We start from the raw sequence: 16,616 nt of genomic DNA on the forward strand, positions 1-16,616 counted from the left end.
GAGAGAGAGAGTGTGAGTGAGTGAGTGTATGAGTGCGAGTGTGTGTGTGAGAGAGATTTCCCCATAACGAAAACAACTCGGGATTGTGTTGTGTTTATTTCGTGTCTTAAAAGTACAAGGTAAGCTGTGTCTGTGTGTGTGTGTGTGTGTGTGTTGGGGGTGTTTGTGTTTGTAAATCATGCTGCGATGCTTCTTGGCTCCTGTAACGTTGTTAAATGTTTTAATAAATGGGAAAAGTGGTAAGAAATTGGACTTTTCCTTGCCGTGTTGTCGCACGTGCCGTACACTGTGTTACTTTGTAACGATCCGCGTCTCCTTTGATGTTTCTGTTAGAGACGCATAAGTTGCACTGATAGTTACATTGTACAGCCTGGCACAACTTACACATCAGGTAAGATTATTGAAACATCATTTTAATTAAAAATATAAATAATTAATGCATTAATTAATGAATTCACATTTTTAATCATGTCTTCTATTCTACTCAAAAAGCCTCTGAGTCCATGTTAGTGAAGAGCACTCTGTTTTAAAATCTAATTAGATATACTTAGGATATTAAAAATGTATTGGTTGTTTACATTCCTCATGTATTTTTAAATGAACTCCAACTACAGGATTAGAAACAGAATTGTCAGGAATGCATCTGTCTGATCTCATCTGTATGCGCCGCCCAAGGTTTGGAAATGCAGTATCCGTATTGTAATCGGATTTCGTAATCGGACTTTACGGTTGACGCTGCGTTCTCTGGAGCATTGCTCGTGTCTCTGACATTCATATGTGAGGTCTGTCTTAAGTCAGTGACGCACCTACAGCATCAGGAGTACAGCATTAGATCAGACATGTGGAAAATCGGATCGGCGTTAAGGACTATTCGGATGGGATTCGTTTCCCTGCAAATTCGCCCGCTGGCATATGACATGCAGGAAAGGGCGTGGCTCTTACCAATACGTCAGACAAACAAAATTCCATGCATTTTATCCATACCGTATTTCTATGCCAAATTGTTTTAAACTGAAGGGCGTGACTGTGTCTGGTCACATGACCTTAAAATATACAGCGGTAGCCAAAAGTATTAAGACGCTATTCAGGATACAGTGTATTATAAATGTCCCTGTGCACAAACCAGTTGATGTCACTAACTAGTTTTGGCGAGTTGTGCTCATTACAAACAGCTGGTTTAGTTAAGGGATGGAACAAATAAACATGCGGCTTTGGGGAGTCGTCCTCAAACTAGACACATTTCTGAGCGTGATCGTTTTAGAAAGCAATCAAGCAGAGACGGACTGTGTGACTGAGTACTGCAGACCTCTAACTGATTCTGAGCTCAGCAGGTTTTGACAATTAAAGTACTTTGTGCTCAATATTGATTTACATATAACAATTTCATTGCGTAAGATAAAATAACTAATTATTCCTATCTATGCTCATCATTATTTAAAAACATATAAGAATATCATTTCAATACTTTTGCATGTCTGCGGTAGCATGTGGTAAGAACTTTACATTTCTCTGATACACTATTCCATATGTTATTGTTTGTTGGATTTGTCCTGCGTGACTCGATCTTCGTTACTCCAGACGAGAGGAGGTATACAGTACGAGCTGCTCTTATTACAGCTCATTTTATACAGAGTAAAGACACCGTTGAGGCATGTGCCTGCATGTTTGTAATAAAACAATGACTAATATCACAGGTTTGGATGGAAATAAGATCCTGTGGCAATAATGTGATAGTCCCACCTCCTCGTGTAAAACTAATCCCGTCTTGATAGAGCTTTAAGTGTAAAACAGTTTTTAAGGGTTATGTTGTGAGTTACAGCCAAATTCTGGTGTTTAGTAAATGTGGTCTTCAGTTCCTTACTTGGTGAAACATTGAGATGTTTTTTTAAACATGTTTGTCAAATCAGTCATTTCTATTTTTTGTTTGGATAAACACTGCTTTTGTGTGTAAAAAAATAAATGCTGGTTGAATTGTGTTTAGGACTGGAGGAAATGTCCCCGAAAAAAATAAATAAAACAGGGTTTGTGCAGGGAGGTGTGTGTCTGTGTGTGTGTGTGTCTGTGCGTGTGTGTGTCTGTGCTTAATTCCCGCCCCCTACCGGTGTGTGTGCAGCTGTTCTAAAAGCTCACGTCTCGGAGGAAGAACATGAAAGTCCTCGCTCTCCCTGCAGAATTTTCATATTTAGCTGAATTCTTTTTTTTTTTTGTAAAAAAAAAATTGAAGCTCTGATCAGTTCCCTGGTGAAAGTTTTGTCATCTTGTACAGTTTTGGGGGAAAAATATATTGTTAATTATAGTTCTTTATAGAAAACAAAGAATAAAAATCGCCAGGTCAGAATCACTCACTCACTCATCTTCTATAGCGTTTTATCCTGTATTCAGGATCGCGGGGACCTGGAGCCTATCCCAGGAGGCTTAGGGCACGAGGCAGGGTACAGCCTGGACAGGGTGCCAATCCATCGCAGGGCACACACACACACTTGCACAATTTGGGAACGCCAGTTAGCTTAACCTGCATATCTTTGGACTGTGGGAGGAAACCGGAGAACCCGGAGGAAACCCACCAAGCACGGGGAGAACATGCATCTCCATGCACAAAGAGACGGGAATCGAACCCGGACCCTGGAGGTGCAAGGCGACAGTGCTAGCCGCCTCTAAGTCAGAATAATAAAAAAAAAAAAAAAAAAAAAAAAAACAAGGTTGCAATCGGTGCGTCTCTTGTCAGAAATACTCAGATGGGTAAATTTAAACACAAACACCTGTGAAAAATACATGACCAAAGTCACCTGTGCATCAAGAACATTTTGTTCATCCTTGATTCGAATGTCCAGAACGTAAAAGTTCTGCAGCGCTACAGCTCTGTACTTTGGTTTAATAAACAGCCAACTAACAAACCAGGAAAAAAAAGTTTTTGGTTCACGTCCTGCAGTTGAGTTGATTCCGAGAGTGTGTCCGAGTGCGACCGCTGTGTTCTGTCTAAAGAGGGTTTTGTTCAAATCCTCTAAACTCTATGTATGTGAAAGGATCCTCTGTTGTTTGACGGTCACAGCGATAGCAGAAATAAGGGAACATTTGGAAACTTGGTGAATTATTTACTCCCTCGGCTGGGGTCGGGTTTGTGCCTGGACGTGGCCCTGAACGTGAGACGAGCTGTGACGTTATCCCTGCTTCTCAATCCTCTCAGTTAGTCTCTGCATGTTCCATTATTCTTAAAAATAATCCCTTTTTTGGTTCAGATAATCATCAGGATTATGAATCCTGAGCCCTGGTTTCAAAATAAACATTCCCTTGTTAAGTCTTGAGAAGACTACTGTTTTAAAAATAACACTTGCCGATGGTGTAATTGCAGTTTCTATGGTAATCCTTATTTCTCAATTAACTCTGTGACCATGAATAGAGAATGGAAGCTCTGGGCTTCGCTGTGACTAAAAGTGAGGGTGAAAAAAAAAAAAAAAAAAGTTGTGTTTTTTTTTTTTTTTTTACTGAAAGAAAACAAAAGTACACGCTTTCCTGTGCACGGCGGTTTCGGTCGCTGGTTTGGAAGAGCACAAGGCCACCGTTTGGCTCCAGGTCAGATTTATTTCCTGCGCTGACAATGGCTGGAAATGAGCCTGTAACCTAGCTGTAACTATGTAGTTATATTTAAAGTGAGCCTGGCTTGATTTGAATCGAAACCCTTCCGTCATCGGCGCGGAGCAGCAGCGGGTTGTAAATCACTCGGCTTTGTGTCGGGCAGAACGCCAAGGAGCGCGACACGGGAACTCGCAGTCGCTCTGTCTTTGGAGCGAAGACCCGAACAACAAGGACAATGAAGGTCCAGCGTGTGTTTTTTTGTGTCATAATTTCAGTACCCGAGGATTGACAGTTCGCCTCGTTATTCCCGTTGAGTCATTCCCCTGAAATGTCGACCGTGACGAATGTTAGCGCGCGGGTTAATCAGAGCCTCATTTGATGTGTAGGCTAGCTGTGAAAATCAGAGAAAACCAGACCTAGATTTTTTTTTCCCCCACATTATTATTTTTTTGGTTGGTTTGTTTGTTTTTCCTCAAAGAATTTGACGCTTTGACGGGAAGACAAGACAAGACAAGGTAAACAGACTCTGATTGTCTCTACATGTGCTCAAGTTTTACATGAGCTTTAGAGGGTGTTTGCACGGTGATGACATAAAGCGGTCGAGAAGCCAACACCTGAGGTTTAACTCGTGCACACGTCACCACTAGGGGGCAGCAAGAAGGGGAAATGATACGAAACGCATCGTTTACTGCGACAAAACGAATCAGTGAGGAAGAACAAAGTTTACTTCATGAGTGTTTTAACTCGGAAGAACAAATTATTATTGCAACATAGGGCTGAATTCAGATTTCTCGATTCTGATTGGTTGGGAAAAATGTTTTTTTAGTTTTCTAGGACAGGAGCTCTGACAGTCATGTAGTTACAAATCACAGGTTTACATGCATTAATTCAGGCGTTCTGACAAGATGTCACTTTTACATTAACAACTCATTCATTAGAGCAGGGCGGTTTAATCAGGTTTTATTAAAAGTTTTATTTTTCAATTCAGAATCGATTCACACTTTAAATTATTATTTAATGAAAACATTAAATGCTTTAAACAGACAAATTCTTTAAATATAAACAGTTTCCATCTTTCACAAATAATAATCATAATAATGCAATATTGCTTCTTCCTCTTTTGAGTTTATGGCTGGTTGGTGCACTATCGCCACCTATTGGACTGGAGTGTGAAGCGAAAAAAAATTATAGCTTTGTACAAGATATGACATCAAACACTCAATCACAGCATGTCACAGCAAGTTACACAGCATTTCATTGATTATTAGATACTTTGAGTAGTTTTTAATACTTCAAAACTTGTAAGAAATTTAGCTGACAGTTATAGATGGGGAGGGGGGTTTAATTGATTCATTTTTTAATTGATTAAATCAATTGGTGTATCGTCATTGTCCTGTGTGACAATTCACGTATCACAGACTCAAATCGATCTTTTAAAATATACTTTTAAATTTATTCATGTTTTCACTGGAGGTGGTAAAATGTTGCAGTTCCTCTATAATCCTACAGGTGGAGCATCGATTAACAGTCTACCTGTGATTTACAACTCGTAAAATGTTCACAGGGACTCGTTATTCATACGACGGATGCTCCAGGTAAATGTGTGTAACCGATTTAACCGCGACGTTTTCTCCTCTGATCTCTTTAACTTTGATGAAAGGAGTCTCCAGTTCCAGAAGTAAAGCTAAAACTCTAATTGTTTACTAATAATGAAACTTTGAAAGAGTGAGAGAGAGCGCAGGGGTGAGAGAGAGAGAGAGCGGACGCTCTGGTGTTGCGTCCATTCATTTATTTCTTTTTGTCAGAAACACGGAGTGTGTGTTGTGTTTTGTGAACAGCCCGCAGGGTAATGAGTCCTGACTCCGCCGGATGGTTGAAGCACCAGAGGATACCTGTGTGAGACGGGAGATTTCAGAGCTTGAGGTTTTATTTATTTATGTATTTGTTTTTAAATTTCAAATCAGGTCATTTAAGTTAGAGGAAACAAGCCTTTATACATTTTACTCGAAAAAAAAAAAAATCTATTACAGATGACATTTCTTGTCTGCTCCAGGGGGCGCTATATCCTGACTGACCCTGTACTCTGTGTTAGTTGTTTGTTGTGAGGTGTGCAGTGTGTGTGTCCATCTCGTTTGCGTTTTGTCTGTGCATCACAGCCTGGATTATTATTATTATTTTAGCTTTATTGCTTATAAACCAGGAATGGAAGATAATCTCCAAATTACATCATCACACTTTGTTGCATAAGTAATGAATCACTCGGGAGGTGCGCAGTAATGGGGAAATAATCCACACAGGATTGGGGTGATTAAGGGGAGATACTGTTAAGACTTCTGAAACACATCCTGGAGTCTTTAGTTCGTTTTGCACCACAGCACACAACTCTGCAACAACATCTAAGCATTCTTTTGTTAAAGGTGCGACATCATACTTTTTATAGCTTACATTAAATGTTGTGGAACATCTGGGAGATAAGTTGCGATTTGCACTTGGACTATAGCAGGTGCAGACAGTCCAAGGTCCATCAGCTCACAAGTTCATACGCATCCCTGCGACGTTCTCGAGAAACCATAAACTTCTGAACAGCTCACACCGGACACTCCTTCCTTAAACATCCAGCGTTAATTTGCATATAGAACTAATATCGACTTTGTATTAGAATGTCCTTTACGTACGCAACAGTCGAAACGTCATCATCTCGAATGTTTGAATGTCCACGCTAACCCCCTCCACTCTCATGATTAAATTTTGCGTCTGTTTGGCATCTGCGTGACTCAGCCTGGGTAAATTCCACTTTCTTCTCTGATGGATCAGAAGCAGAGAGCTCGATCCCCGGGTCGATACACGCTGCTCATCGAGCCCGCGTCAACATAGCACAATAAATCCCCGCGGATCTCATTTGAATCGAGCAGCTACGCAGTAATTACACCATGTCCACTTCATCACAAGCTCTAGCGTAGCATTTATAGGAAAAAAAAAATCTAACAAACTGGACGTTCTCAGAGAGCAAAAACGGATCCTGTTTCCCTTTCCTTTTTTTTTTTTTTTTGTTTTGTTCAAGACAGACTCGTTTAAGTGGGTTTAAAAGCAAACTGCAGGACAGTCTTGACCTTTATGTCTAAATTAACCTGATTTCCGCTGACATGTGGTCAGGGTGAGTGGACTCGTTGTCCTTCCTCGATCAGACAGATGAATGTGCGTGAGGAGTTTTCAGACTCGAGCCTAATTAGCCCTATGGATCGTTCTCAGACACCGACTGTCAAGAAAAGCCAACTCGATAAAGGAACAGGTCCAGTGGAGTGGAAAGCGCTCATCGTGAAGAGACAGATCCACATCCTGCATGATCACAAAATGAATAAATATATAAACAGTAGATAAATAGATACGTTTAGGAGAGTTGAAGTCGTAATCAGGTACTAGACGGGTTATTGTGTTTTTTTTTTTTTGTTTAGTTTTTTTTACCTTAATATAATAAATCATTAAACTTATTTGTTGATGAGAGTTATGAGGTGGAGGAGAAGATACCTTTGACGTACGGTGTTCATCTACAAACACGTTGCACCTGATTGATATCAGTTGTGCGATAAGGTTTCTGAAGGAACGCTACCGGAAACACGGGCATGGACCCAACATGGCTGTGGATATTATTTCTTCCTTAATGGGTTTCATTTTGAGCCCGGTTCCTCTCTGGGTTTCTTCTTCCTGTCGTCTCGGTGAGGTTTTCTTTCCTCTGGCTTGGTCATTAGGAATAAATTTAAAATTGATATCCGCTTTGTGACCGTGTCTATTGTTGAAAGTGCTACATAAATAATATTGATTCCAATTGACTTTTATCCTGAACATCCAGCTTTATGCTTCATATCTGATTATCTTTCTGACCACATGGGAATAAAACCACCTGCTCTCGCCCCCATGAGAGTAAACATCTACTCTGGTGAAGTAAAAACCACCTCTCTGGCCTCCACCAGAGTAAAACCCACCTTCCGTTACCTTTGTGAGAGAGAGAGAGGAAAAACACCTCCATGAAAGTTGAAAGTGCCTTCTTTTACATCCGGGTAAGTAAAATTTGACTCCATGAGGGTAAAAACCTTCTCAGTCAATGCGAAACCCACCTCCCTGAGGTTAAAGCTCACATTCCCCTGCCTCCATGCCTCCTTCTTGAGGGTAAAACCCAACTCCTCTTGTCTCCAAGAGGGTAAAACCCATCTTCTCCTGCCTCCAAGACGGTAAAACCCATCTTCTCCTGCCTCCAAGAGGGTAAAACCTATTTCCTCCTGCCTCCAAGAGGGTAAAACCCATCTCCTCTTGCCTCCAAGGGGGTAAAACCATCTCCTCCTGCCTCCAAGAGGGTAAAAACCCACCTTCTCATGCTTCCTTGAGGATAAAAACCTACCTTTTCCTGCCTCCATGAGGGTAAAAAACATCTCCTCCTGCCTCCAAGAGGGTAAAATTAATTTCCTCCTGTCACCATTAGGAATATATTTATCTGATTATCTAATAAAAACCCACCTTCTCCTGCCTCCTTGAGGGTAAAAACCCACTCTCTCCTGCTTCCTTGAGGATAAAAACCCACCTTCCCCTGCCTCCAAGAGGGTAAAATTAATTTCCTCCTGTCACCATTAGGAATATATTTATCTGATTATCTAATAAAAACCCACCTTCTCCTGCCTCCTTGAGGGTAAAAACCCACCTTCTCCTGCCTCCTTGAGGGTAAAAACCCACCTTCTCCTGCCTCCTTGAGGGTAAAAAACATCTCCTCCTGGCTCCAAGATGGTAAAACCCCCTCCTGTTTCCATTAGGAATATATTTATCTGATTATCTAATAAAAAACCCACCTTCTCCTGCCTCCTTGAGGGTAAAAACCCACCTTCTCCTGCCTCCTTGAGGGTAAAAACCCACCTTCTCCTGCCTCCTTGAGGGTAAAACTCATCTCCTTTTGCCTTCATGAGGGTAAAACTCACCTTCTGGTGGCTGAAAACGAAGAGCTGTTCGACATTCCCTTCATCACGGCTCTAACTCTGTCTCCTGAGGCTGCGCTCTTTGAGCATATGGACAGAACGAGTCTGAGAACGTGTGTGTAGTGTTTAATTGAAGCGCAGTCTCCCTGGGTGAGTCAGATAATCTCCGTTCCTCAGAGTGTTCGGGTGAGAGTCAGACCAGGACCGACGTGTTCTTCACCGCTTCATATGCTGCGTTTCGCTCCAGTCAGCAGAGGGGGAGTTGGTTATTATTACTTTTTTATTTCATTTTTGCCATTTCTTTAGCTTGTGATAACAGTTCCCTGTTGTTGACCAAGAAGCACGCACACACACACACACACACACACACACACACACACACACACACTGAAACCTGAAAAGCAGATTAAACAGATTACATGGACTTCTCCCACAAGAATTATAATCATTTCATTATAAGCAGGTGGTTTTGCTTGCGTAAGCGTGAGTGTGGTTTTTACGCAAACTGAAATTACATCAAATGGGATTTCAGATGTCTGAGCCGGGTTAAGTTAGATTCGGAAATGTATTTCACATTAATTTGTCTTATTTTAAGTGTGGACAAATTAGACAGATATTAAAGGTACAATAATTCCCCCCTTCTCACTTGAACAGATGACCTTAAGGACGCGTCCTGTATGTGAAACACGATTAAAAAACAGATTGGAGCAAAAGTCTATCAAGTCGCTATTAAACAAATGTTCTGGAAACACGGATGTCCGATCCGGTTCGCTTATTTGTGTTTGGTTTCTGCAGACTGGTGTAGATGGTCGTCATGAACAAGGGTAAGAATGGGTTCAAACAGTTAGAAAAGGAAGCAGCTAGAGATCTGATCTAATCATATAGACTAATTTTATCTTCTGCACCTTTGAAGAACACAGGAAGTACCATAAATATACCACAGTACTCAGACTCTACTGGTGTTCTTTACAATGTCTACTGACTGTGTCTCTTTTTAATCAATGTTCTTCAAACAGGAAGAAGTTTGGCAAAAAAATATATACATAAGTCCTGAGGACATATAAGCATATATATTTGCTTTATTTTACACTATTTCTCTATCTATCTATCTATCTATCTATCTATCTATCTATCTATCTCCATGGTCGTTCCTGGTATTTCTTTCTCTCTCTGTAAAACAATACCGAGGGAGTTTCTCCCAAACACACAATAATCTCCTCTGAACAGTTGATATTGAGATGTATATCTGCTCCTTCTGCTCTGTAAAGCTTCATAACGGCTCTAATCTGAGGTGCTGGTTGTTAATTGGTGATTTCTGAGGCTGGTGACTCTAAATGAACGTCTCCTCTGCAGCAGAGCTCAGTTTTGGTCTTGCTTTGAAGGTCTTCATGAGAGACAGTTTCATCATCATGGAGCTTGATGGTTTTTGTTGTTGTTGTTTTTTTTTTTTTTTTTGCAAATGCACTCGACACAATACTGTTCTTGCAAGAACTGTTCCAGAACAGCTCACCTTCATGTCTTAAAATAACTGACTGTTGTTGTGGCTGTTGTTTTTGTTACGAAATAACCCAAAGCCATGTGTGTTATTTCAGAGTTTTGAAATCTCTGGTTTTGTTCTAGAATGTAGATAATAAATCACTAAACAAAAAAACAACCTTTTATTGCTACTCTGTCTCTCTGTTTATACACCCTTCAGGAAAAGAAACACTTGGATACAAAATATTTGAGTACTAAATGTATTACTATACTTTATTTATCTTGGGAATGACAGATACAAGTCCTGCACAGTGGCCAGAGGGATTTTGAGCCATTCTTTTTTTGTATATTATATGTTAGGGGCAGTGGTGGCTCAGAGGGCTAAGGCAGTGAGTTCCTGATCAGAAGATCGGCGGTTCCACACCAGGTTGCCACTGATGGGCCCTTGAGCAAGGCCCTTACCCCTATCTGCTCCAGGGCGCTGTATAATGGCTGACCCTGCGCTCTGACCCCAGTTACGCTGGGATATGCGAAGAAGGAATTTCACTGTGCAGTAATGTACATGTAACAAATATCCATACATATTTGTTACATATACAGATGCTGGTGGAGGAAAACACTTTCCCCAAAATACCCCAAAGTGGCTCAATAATATTTAGATCTGGTGACTGTGCAGGCCATGGGAGATGTTCAACTTTACTTTTATGTTCACATCAAACCACCCCGTCACCAGTCTTGCTGTGTGTATTGGTGCATTATCATCCTGATACACGGCATGTATGTAATATATAAACACACACATCAACATTATATGTACACATACAGTGTCTATACATTCATATCTGTGTGGTTGTATATATGGATACGTAGACTTTTATTAATTCAAATAAACCCGTGTGAGTGACGTGCGCCTACACACACTGCCGCATGAAGCCCTGACGCTGTACAAACACACTGTGCTGTGAGTGAATCAGCTCTGAGGCTGGAATATGGGAATAAATGTCAGCCCCGGATCGTCAGAGCAGTGGACATGCTCCTCATCGCTCTTCATCGCGCTCCATCGCTCTTCATCGCGCTCCATTTCCACTACTGTGTCTCTGAGATTAAAGCTCTGACTGTACAGGAAGTGCAGACCTTCAGGACCGAGTTCTGTTCACTTACAGATCAGGAGAGTTCCATTATCGAGTATCTGTAAAAAAAAAAGGCAAGATTTTGAGAATAAGCTCGTAATAGTCAGGAAAAGAAAAACAGTTGCAATATTTGATATTTCAGTATCATTTATGGGGAAAAAATAACAATTACATCATTACGACAAAACAATTAAATAATTTAAAAAAATTGTTAATTTTTTTTTCTCCAAATATTCCAACTCTTTGTGTATTTGTCAGAGTATTGTGATTTTTGTTTTATAACATTTTTCCCCCATTATGTCATACTTTATTTATTTGGTTATAGCTAGAATTTACTTTTATAACTTTATTCTGAATATATTGCAACTTTTTCTTCTCCTTCTGTACATTTCTTTAGTGTAAAATGTAAAATCTAGCTGTAGTTTGTAACTCTAAAACTGTTACTACGTTTACAGCTGGCTGTCAGTCAGGCTGTGCGTTACCATAGCAACATACAGCGCTCCACCCAGCGACGGCTTCATTTGGAACTATTTTTGTTGTCAGAACAAAAACAGACAAAAACGCATCTAAGGAGCTAGTTTGTGCTCGTCAGGTTTACTAGCTTGTTAGCGAACTAGTTGTTTGCATTTGTTCTTTGCATGATCGCAGGGCTACAAATCTTAGCTACCGGATTAGCGTATGACTAATGTGTTTCTTTAAAGAAACCTCTTAAGCGTTTTTCGAGACCCGAACAAGTAAGTCGGGCTGCACTTGCAATCAGAAATATTCAACTCCCTCACCAATAGACAATATAGTGATGTTGATGAAAGATAATGAAAATAAATGAAAAAAAACTTGAGAAATAAACAATTTTTATTGATATATATTTGAGTTATTTTGACAACAGAAGTTGACTTAACTTTGAAGTTCAAATGATGAAATGTTAATTGCAGATTAACAATATATAAGGAAACATTCAGTATTATATATGTCATTTTATTTATTCCAATGTGTATGCTGATGTTTCTGTATTTTTGTTAAAAATTTATATTTTATCAGGCAGTGCTAGTCTGGCATTTCTAGTTCCCAGTGTGGCAACAAAGTTGCTTTTTGATCCTTCAGGCGCTGAACAGAAGGGAAGATCGCTATCGTTCTACGCTTTTTGTTGGCGTGCGGAATTTTGCGATGATCCCTAAATCATTCGTTTCGCCGTAGAGAATAATGGTGTTTATGCTTTTAAACATGTATTTAATTTAAAGTGGATGCAGCTTAAAGACAATGTAGAGAGGAAATATATGTGGGGAATGACAAAATGTTTGAGAACCGCTGGTATAACCAAGGTTTAATTTGTCATTAGAAGGCATCGCGTTCTTCTTCAAAATGACCTGGTATTTCTGGGAATCCATGATGCCACGTACACAATCAAGATTGCCAGTTCCTGCCGCAGAAATACAGTCCCACATCATTATTGACACACCGCCATGCCTGACCGTGGGGATGGTATTCTTCTGGTCATAAGCCTGACCTTTTGCATGCTGGTCCATATGTCCAAAAAGTTTCAGTTTGGTTTCATCAGTCCATAGAACTGTCTCCCAGAACTTTGTAGTTTTATCCAAATTCCTTCTGGCATATTCCTGTCCATAGTTCCTTGAGGTCAAGAGTGGAGTGCGTCTTGGGTGTCCAGCCATGAAGTCCAAAGATTATTCAGTGCACGTCTTATAGTTGCCACTGAAGCACTTGTACCGGCCTTCATCATGTCATCCTGTAGCTGTCTTGCAGTCACACTGGGTTTTTTCTGTCCTGACTAAGTTGCTAAGGGCTCTTGATGAAATTGTAAGCTTTCTTCCACGGCCAGGCAGGTTTACAGCTGTTCCATAAGGTTCAAACTTTCTTATAATGCTCCCAATGGTGTCTCTTGGAATGTTAAATCTTTTGGAAATCTTCTTATACCCAATGCCCTTCAGATGTGATGAAATAATTTCCTCTCTCAGCTTTTGTGGAAGCTCCTTTGTCTTTCCCATGATTGCAACTCACCTTGAACACCTTCATGGTCGGGGTTTATAGATGCATCACAGCTGAAGCAAATGAAGGATCATTATAGAGTTCCCAAAGGCTTAATGATGTTTCAGCTCCACTTTAGGCTATAAAAACTGTCAAAGCTTTAAAACAACATTAATTTATAGAGGTTTCTATAACTGTGACACGCGATTTTAACAAAATATAGTGTTACACACACATTACTACATCACACATTTTCTGTGTTGATTTTTATGTATCACTAAACTCATGAAGAAGCCATCCAAAGCGGAATCCTGCACTTTGAAAAGATTTTTGTTTATAAATCCTTAAAACTCTTGAGGGGTTGAATATTTCTGATTGCAAGTGGATTAGTAGCTACCGGATTAGCGTATGACACATTAATCGTTAAACACATTCCAAGATGGCGCCGGTGAGGTCGTCTGCCGTCACGACTGCTCCGACCCCCTTTTCTTTGTTTTTGTTTTTAAGTTAGTTTCCAGCGTTCTAAAACCGGCAAAATCGCCACCATTGCGTACATACGGGAAACATCCCAACCTGGTTCGGGAACAGCACCATGCAGGACAGGCGAGCTCTACAGAGGGTGGTGCGATCAGCAGAGCGCACCATCCGCACCGAGCTCCCTGATCTCCAGCAAGCACTCGATCTACAGCAAGCGGTGCTGGACCAAAGCCAGGAAGATCGTGAAGGACCTCAGCCATCCCAACAATGGACTGTTCTCTCCGTTAAGGTCAGGAAAGCGATTCCGTTCCTTGAAGGCCAACACAGAGAGACTGAGGAGGAGCTTCTTCCCACAGGCGATACGGTCTCTTAATTACACACCACACAGGACTGACCCACACATATGGTTTTTACACTCATTCTGGACATTCGTTTACACTAGTGGCCACTGCAGAACTACACTTTGTGGTGATTAGTTAAGTCACTCTATCACAAGCCACTTTAAATAAATCACTTCAACCATATTTGCACTGCACAAGACACTTTAAATATGTGCCAACCCTGGACATTACCATTTTTTATTACCATTTATATCAAACTTCATTCCGTGCAAAAATGCCATAAATCTATATCCACTTTGTACAGCTGTTTTCTTATTGTTCTATATTTCTTTATATATAGTTTCTATATTGTGTATTTTTGTTGTACAGTTATTTTATTTACATTTTTAATATTATATAATTTGTTTAATTCTTTCTTAGTTAAATTTACCTTCTATTTTATTTTTCATAATTATTCCCTATTCATAGTCTTTTACTTTAAGGTCACGAGCAGTTGTCTAAGCATTTCACTGCGTATCGTACTGTGTATGATGGTCTACAGTATGTGACAAATAAAATTTGAATTTGAATTTGAAGAAAGCGAGAAAAACCTGTTACACATTTTCCGGGACCCGAACAAGGAAGTATGGCCGCACTTGTGTTGTGTAACAGACATCTAAATGTTATTCCCTCCTTAAATCTCGGCATGCTAACTCTTCTCCTTTCTTTACACCACCGTGTTCACGCCGCAGTGTATAACCTACCCAATAGTGTAATATGCATGCCATGGATTCCATTCACATCTGCCGTGACCTTTTTTTTTTTTCCCTAGCCGGAGAGTTTGTTGCCATGGTGAAGGGAATGCGAGCGGGGCCTTGATGCTGGATGTGGCACAGATCAGGATGCTTATCATAGCTCTGATATCGGCTTCCCTCGGCAGTTGCGCGCTCCTTAAACAGGACCGTGTTAATGACTCGAGCTGTTTGTTTAAGATAAATGAGTTTTCAGAGGTAGCCCGAGCAACGAGATTTTTATTTATATATGTTTTTTTTTTTTTTTTTTTTTGTAAAAAAAAGGCAGGACGAATCCCCCCCGGAGCCGTGCCGCTCTTGTCGTCTGATCTATTTTAATGCGCGTTTTGACGTGTGGTAGGTGTGAGGCTTGTGTTCGAGGCACACGTGGTGGTGAGAAGGTGTTTATAACGACGTGCCGAGGCACTTCCACTGGAACATAACCCAGGGCCTCGTGCGCGAGCTTGTGGTAACAGGCCGGGTTTGTGTCAGAGCGGTTCGGAGAATCCGCCTGGCTTTTCTAACGTTTACATTTTTCCAGTTAAACAGCTGAAGCGGCGTGAATGTTTATTCCCGCGCTGTTTGACCGAGTGTTTGTTTACCTCTCATACACATGAGGGTCTGTTAATATTTAATCTCAGTATAATCTCTGGCTTTCTACATTTTCCACTTTCGGATTTCAATAGCTTGATAACTGATTGACCTGTTCGCCGGGAGTGTTGACTGAAGCCCGTGTTTATGTCACGTTACAACACAGCGCGGCTGAACTCTTAGCTCCGATCGGTCAGAAGGATTCATCTTAACCAATTTTTAAATAACCAACACATTCACAATCAATAACCAATTAATCATTCATAATTGCCCAATATCACATTTAGTGGTTGTGCTATTGTGCTGAATATCAGCACGGCTGTGGTGCGGTCTTAGGCATAAGGGCGCAGCTTGGGTACAGAAGGTCTCACAGCCGTGCTGATATTTAGTACAACGGCACGACCTTGAGTGTGATCCAACAGTTCCACAAACACCATTCATTATCACCAGATTATGATTTGTTTATTTATTTAATCAGTTGTTTTGCTCCGCCCACACATATCCTTCCTCACCTGGCAGAACTAACGAACCACGACAGGCCAGCTGGCGAGTGACAGTTTAGCGAGCGACAGTTAGTGTAATTAACAGGAGGTGAGAGTGGTGTTAAACTCTTAGCGGTACTCTGTAGCCAAAAGGTGAGGAGAATAAACCATGGAGGTGGTGGACAGTCCTGAGAAACTCACCGGATTTACTTTATATTTCCACCTTATTACACTTTAGAATATCACCTTCGTTAATTTCCAGGTTCTGGGGTCGAATCCCAAATAGCATTAAATGGAAAGCTAATGCTCTATGGTGTACAATCCCTTGTTCCACACATGAGGTAGTGCCCTTGATCAGGGGTTAGAGAGGGATTTTGGATTCAGCGTCGTGTTAGACGACATAACGTTAACAGATGTGTGTTGTTGCTGAAAGTCACTGGTTGTAAATGTGGGTTTTATCAGGCAGCTGCTCTCTCTTTATGAAATATATACAGTATCTGTAAACATTACAGTTGTTTTTAAACGAAACAAACTATTGCCAAAGACGAACTCAATTCAATCGCTTTTCTTCTCGTTCAATCGCAGCCGTGTTTCTGATCGGGTCACGTGACTTGAGTCCACCGTTCGGAGACTTGTGTGCAATCTGCATCCTAGAAAACTTCCAGTTTGTTTATTTATTTATTTATTTACTCCTCCTACATTACAGTGGTGCAGATTTTTCACACTCGCTCCAAACACACCTGCTTGTAAAAGTCAAAGACAAACGGACGTCTCGGGCGCTTCGGTGAAGAGAGAACGAATGGAAGGACAAGGACAGCAAGCTTGCGGTAACTAGAGG

The 16,616-nt window shown here is 40.7% G+C and overlaps 1 protein-coding gene across 1 annotated transcript in view; it reads left to right on the plus strand.

The window, feature by feature from the left end:
* tp53i11a (tumor protein p53 inducible protein 11a) overlaps positions 1-16,616 on the plus strand; it is a 52,093-nt gene continuing 35,477 nt past the window's right edge. Inside the window, exon 1 of the mRNA XM_053513475.1 lies at positions 1-119. The gene's annotated coding sequence lies outside the window, so the exon portion shown is untranslated. The remainder of the gene's footprint in view (positions 120-16,616) is intronic.

This window comes from Clarias gariepinus, chromosome 15 (genome assembly GCF_024256425.1).
Source record: "Clarias gariepinus isolate MV-2021 ecotype Netherlands chromosome 15, CGAR_prim_01v2, whole genome shotgun sequence".
Lineage (NCBI taxonomy): Eukaryota > Metazoa > Chordata > Actinopteri > Siluriformes > Clariidae > Clarias > Clarias gariepinus.